At 43.1% G+C, this 4,816-nt stretch overlaps 1 protein-coding gene and 1 long non-coding RNA gene across 2 annotated transcripts in view; one reads left to right on the top strand and one right to left on the bottom strand.

The window, feature by feature from the left end:
• LOC119576210 (zinc finger protein 429-like) overlaps positions 1-4,816 on the bottom strand; it is a gene marked incomplete in the record, with an annotated part of 93,948 nt that overhangs the window by 82,029 nt on the left and 7,103 nt on the right.
• Positions 1,964-4,816, top strand: part of LOC119576211 — a 3,843-nt gene continuing 990 nt past the window's right edge. Inside the window, exons 1-2 of the long non-coding RNA XR_005229030.1 lie at positions 1,964-2,072; positions 2,163-2,352. This is a non-coding gene — a long non-coding RNA (uncharacterized LOC119576211). The remainder of the gene's footprint in view (positions 2,073-2,162; positions 2,353-4,816) is intronic.

The following is a 4,816-nucleotide window of genomic DNA, read 5'->3' as shown; positions in this document are numbered from 1 at the left end:
CTACGCAGCTTAAATGGGAATCAATCTTGCGTCGTTCCATGGGCGTAGGGCTCGACACTGCTGAGAAGGGACAAGGAACAGTTCATCAGGAATCTTGCTGAGGAGGTCGAAGGCCATTTCTTGGTAATGACCTTCGCCCTGCCTACAGCCTGAGAAAACTGATCCTAAGCCCTCCTCACAGATGACTGCAGACCGATCAGCGGATGGACGGATCATCTCAGATCATGTTGGGGTTCGTGAACGTTGGGCTGAGTATTTTGAACAGTTGTACCAGGTGGATCCTCCAACAGTTAGCTTGGATGCAAGCGATGTCTCAGTGCCTGTGCCGGACCCACCCATCAGCGAGGAACCTCCTACCCTAACAGAGGTTAGGCTGGCGATTTCCAAGTTGAAGAGTGGGAAAGCTGCAGGCATATGTGATATCCCTGCTGAACTGCTAAAGGCTGGGGGTGAACCTATGGCTCGGGGCCTGCATACAGTCCTGACTGCCATTTGGCAGTCTGGTACCATTCCCCCTGACCTGCTGAGGGCGTGGTCATCCCTCTCTGGAAGGGGAAAGGGGATCGATGGGACTGTAGCAACTACCGTGGCATTACACTGCTCAGCATACCAGGCAAGGTTCTCGCTCACATTCTTCTGAAACGGATCCGCAACCACCTACTGAGGCACCAGAGACCGGAGCAGTCTGGATTTACTCCTGGCAAGTCCACAATAGACCGTATCCTAGCGCTTCGAGTAATTGTGGAACGCCGTCGTGAGTTTGGTCGTGGGTTGCTTGCAGCCTACATCGACCTCAAGAAGGCGTTTGACTCGGTGCATCGGGAATCGCTATGGGAGATCCTGAGGCTCAGGGGAATTCCGACACAGATTATTGGCCTGATAGCAAGCCTCTATACTGGTACTGAAAGTGCTGTAAAGTGTGGGGGGTATGTCGAACTTCTTCCCTGTTAATTCAGGGGTGAGGCAAGGCTGTGTCCTTGCACCCACACTTTTCAACACTTGTATGGACTGGATAATGGGCAGAGCTACTAGCCAAGTCAGTGCGGAGCAACACTAGGCAATATTAAGGTCTCGGACCTTGACTTTGCCGACGATGTTGCCATCCTATCTGAGTCCTTGGAGTCACTTGTGGCGGCTCTTGATGCATTTAGCAATGAGGCGAAGCCCCTAGGCTTAGAGGTCTCCTGGACCAAGACCAAGATTCAGGACTTTGGGGGCCTGTTAGGGGAACCCGTTCAGTCGATCCATGCTTGCGGCGAGGACGTTGAAGTCACAGAAAGTTTTACATACCTTGGTAGCGTAGTCCATATCTCTGGGTTGTCAGACCAGGAAGTCAGTAGACGGATTGGTCTGGCAACAGGAGCCATGAACTCGATCAACAAGAGCGTTTGGAGATGTCGGTACCTATGCAGAAGGACCAAGCTGCGTGTCTTCAAGGCCTTGATACTTCCAGTTTTGCTCTATGGAAGCGAAACCTGGACGCTATCCAGTGCCTTGGAGTCTCGCCTTGATGCCTTTTGTAACAGTCCCTTCGCCGGATCATGGGGTACAGTTGGCAGGACCACGTGTCCAACCGGCGGTTACACCGTGAGACTGGCATGGGACCTGTTACTTGCATAATCCGGGATCGCCAACTCAGGCTATATGGCCACCTAGCTCGCCTCCCTATGGACGACCCTGCCCACCAGGTTGTCTCTCTGCGAGACAACCCTGGGTGGAGGAGACCTGTGGGACGTCCTAGGAGATCATGGCTTGGGCAGCTCGACGAGACCTGTCGTGAGGAACTAGAGATGGGCCGTGTGCCTGCCTGGAGACTCGCCTCGAGGGATCCTCGTGGCTGGAAGCGAAGGGTGGATGCGGCCATGCGCCCCCGTCGGCGTTAGCCCCTTGATGATGATGATGATAGGTATGCATCATTCTCATTGTCATGACCTAGTTTATTGAAATATAAATATCTTTTTAGGTAGTGATACATGATGGAATTCGCAAAGAAAAGATATGCCCAGTCAAAGACTGCTTTTTTAGCACATCAAGCAACAAAGATTTGAATCGCCATATTCGCAAACATACAGGTATTTGTTTAATGCAAATGATATTGTCTTTATTCATGTTAATAGAGAAAGTAATACATGTTTGGATGTTGATTTTACTGGTTTTAACAGGTGAGAAACCCTATAGATGTGATGAGTGTGGCACATGCTTTTCTCGTGGTGACAAGCTTAAAGTCCACCGAAGGATCCACACAAATTCAAGACCATATTTATGTGATGAACCTGGATGCCAGTATAGAGCAATTGACTCAGGCAGTCTACGGAAACACAAGAGAACACATACCAATGAACGTCCATACAGGTAAACAAAACATTTTTGTGTGTTCTTCCCCCCCCCCCCCTTTATATTTTACTTAAAATAATCAAGAAGTTCTCCACAAAGATCATTGGTTGTGCATGAAAGGCCCTTGCTTGCTGATGCCATGGATGGGGCTTAAGAGACAAAGACTGATTACCATTGTAGGAGATCACCCCCATCATGGACCTCAGCCCTCACCTTAATAAATTTTGCATGCTTTTCTTCTCCCCCCTTTCCTTTTCCTTCTCTTCTTCATCCCCTTTTTCTTTCCACTTTTCCTAATTGTTAACTAATTTTTACCCATTTTGACCCAATACTTTATCATAATGCAATATTTGGGGGGCTGTGCCCCAAGCCCCACCCTATTGCCATATTTTGAATACATTGCTAATTACCTTAGATGTTGACCCATCAGAAAGTTTTCAATAAATAAATAAAATAATCTGAAGTTGTGTGTGATAAACAGCTGTTTGGCATTGCAGCCCCTCTAAAGTAGGCTCAAAGTCACTTTTTATCCTTGATCATTAGTAAATCATATGCTGCATTGAAAATCATAGGAAGTCAGGAAACCATGTATCACACATTTCAAATTTTTCTCTCATATGGTGGCTGACACCTGGCATCAGGTTAATCCTGTAACGGGTTTTTCTTGTGCCAAACCAAGATATGCATAGGTTTTGCATACATTCATCTGCTGGAGTGAAAAATTAGAAATACTGGGAACATATTTACCCCAGTAACTGGATTTTAGGCTGCAGTACATGATTCTCCAGGAAAAGATGATAAAGCAAGACTTTAACCTTTTGAGGGTGGATGGCACGAGCATCATGCAATGGCTATGGTGAAGCAAGTAGCAGATGGCCCTGCATAATAACATACCCTGCACCACTGGCTCATTGAAGGGACTTTGTCTTTTTTCAACATTAGCTGCATCACTTTTTAAACTTTTATGTTAAGATACAGCTACAAGTGCTGATCAGGCCAGTTGTGAATGGGGGAAAAATGCCAGTGCATGCTAACAACCCTGGTCACAGGGTAATTAGAGTCAGGTACAACTGTATGGACTTTTGCTTGTTGCATTCTTGCATAAGGCATTTCACAATGACATTGTGCATAGATATGAGTTCATGAATTTCCAAAGAACACTTTTATACCATTATCAGAAAAAATAAAAATCACAGTGATTTATGAAGAAATATTTTATGTTTCTTTTTATGTGAGTTTTGTGTACATTTATACGTGAAATATACTTTCAAAGGCCACCCTATGGTTGGAGATTTGAACTTCGATAAAACAAGTGAAGTATTCATTATTTTGTGTTGAAGATGATAGTACCCAATGATACCCGCTCTAATATAAAAACAATGTGGAATTTTAAAATTAGCATTATCCAATCACTTTGTAGGGAGTTCATACAGGTAACACACCCTTTTCATGCGTTTCCAGTAAAAAATGCAACCTGAGGACGCTACTGTTGGTCATAGGTACCATAAGTACGGAAAATACCGACCCCACCCACGCATCCGATCAGTTTGTTATTTGCAAAGATAATGCACTCAAATGACTGAACACCAACATTGTAATGTTTTTTTTCATGCCCAGTAGTAATTTTTTACAAATATCAATAAAGAAAATTATTTTATCTGGGGCAACTAGTATTTTTTCTTCATGTAAAAAATGAGTTTATTCTTGTCAAATGAGGATGATTAAAATGGTTAATCTTATGTGTGTGTGTTTACATACACATCAACCCTCTTGAAAATTAAAACTACCCCGTGACCAGCTCCCCCCTCCCCCACCCTTTTGGAGTGTCAGAAAAATTTAACTGCCTTGGAAATTCTCACTGTGAAATAATTTTACACACATACTTCCATAATTATCAAATTTGAACAAATATGACAAATTTGACAAATAGGAAAAATGACAGAAAACAGAAAACACTTTTTCAAAATACTGCATAAAAGTGTTTGCCCGGGCCAGGCCCAGGTAGGACTAGTAATTGACTCCTTGGTGATAAAGGACTTGTGGAGCTCCAGTTTGTAAACACAACTAATAAACAAAACTCACAACAGGGATGGCTTATATATACATGCCATCCTTGGTCCTTAAGTACATGCATACCACATGCACACATATGCTTACTTTTTATCCAAAGATGTCCTGTTATATATATACTTAAAATCATTAAAGATTGGTCTACTGTATTTCATAGATATATAAAAATGATATATTAGTGCAGCAGTAGGTTTTGTGCATTTTGTATTTAAATTTTTAAAACTCATTGCTACCAGTGATGGCATGTTCATGCATGCCATGCCCACTGTTAGTTTAGTTTATTAATTGTCTATACAGATAGACAGTTATAGTCACCAAAGAGTCAATTATTATACTACCTCTTGATTTTTGGAAATGTTTTCTTTAATCTTGTATTGATAATGGTAAAGTTGATATTATTATAATTATGATG

The sequence above is a fragment of the Penaeus monodon genome, chromosome 8 (genome assembly GCF_015228065.2).
Source record: "Penaeus monodon isolate SGIC_2016 chromosome 8, NSTDA_Pmon_1, whole genome shotgun sequence".
NCBI lineage: Eukaryota > Metazoa > Arthropoda > Malacostraca > Decapoda > Penaeidae > Penaeus > Penaeus monodon.
Note: the sequence above shows the minus strand (reverse complement) of the source record. Positions and strands in the feature narration are given on the sequence as shown.